The sequence below is a fragment of the Macadamia integrifolia genome, chromosome 6, assembly GCF_013358625.1.
Source record: "Macadamia integrifolia cultivar HAES 741 chromosome 6, SCU_Mint_v3, whole genome shotgun sequence".
NCBI classification, from domain to species: Eukaryota; Viridiplantae; Streptophyta; class Magnoliopsida; order Proteales; family Proteaceae; genus Macadamia; species Macadamia integrifolia.
Genome location: NC_056562.1, coordinates 2,520,544 through 2,521,194, shown reverse-complemented (window position 1 = coordinate 2,521,194; position 651 = coordinate 2,520,544).

Here is a 651-nt window from a genome sequence, read left to right as displayed (position 1 = left end):
CTAAGTAATCACATGGGTGGGTCACTCAGGTGGGTGGATGCGCCCACCTGTCCGCCCACCTGAGGGCCAAAACTTGGCCAACAAGTAGGATTTTGACAGAATTCGGCCCTCGGCACGAATCTCACTCTTGGCATAAGATGTAATATACATATGCGCCTTAAGATACGGCTACATACCTGCTTTATCCGTACATGGCCTTGTGATAGGTGTATGTACACGGCTTGGGTACACCCGTCTCTTCCGGCACTGGCTCAGACTTGTCGGGCCAGCTGGTGTTTAAGGTCACCCTATCCATCATAGTCCATAAGGAACCCGCTTTAACTCTCTCCGGTTCGGGTCCTGCATGGTTAAACCGGGTCAACCGTGTAATCAGACCGGGTTTAAGAAGTAGGGTATTACACTTGATCTATCAGGCCAGCTTGCACAAACAAGCCATGTTAACATCTCTCATTTTAAATTTGAGAAGGACACTCTCATGCGCCCGAAATATAGATTTTCTTAGCCCTTATTTTTCCTTTCAGGTTGAGATCTTTGGGCTTCCTTCCTGCTGATGGCAATGCCGATGGTGGGTTTGGAGTCTCAGGTCCTCTTCTTGTTTCTAGGTTGTAGCCTACTGTTTTTTTTTTTTCCTTTTTTTTTTTTTTTTTTTTT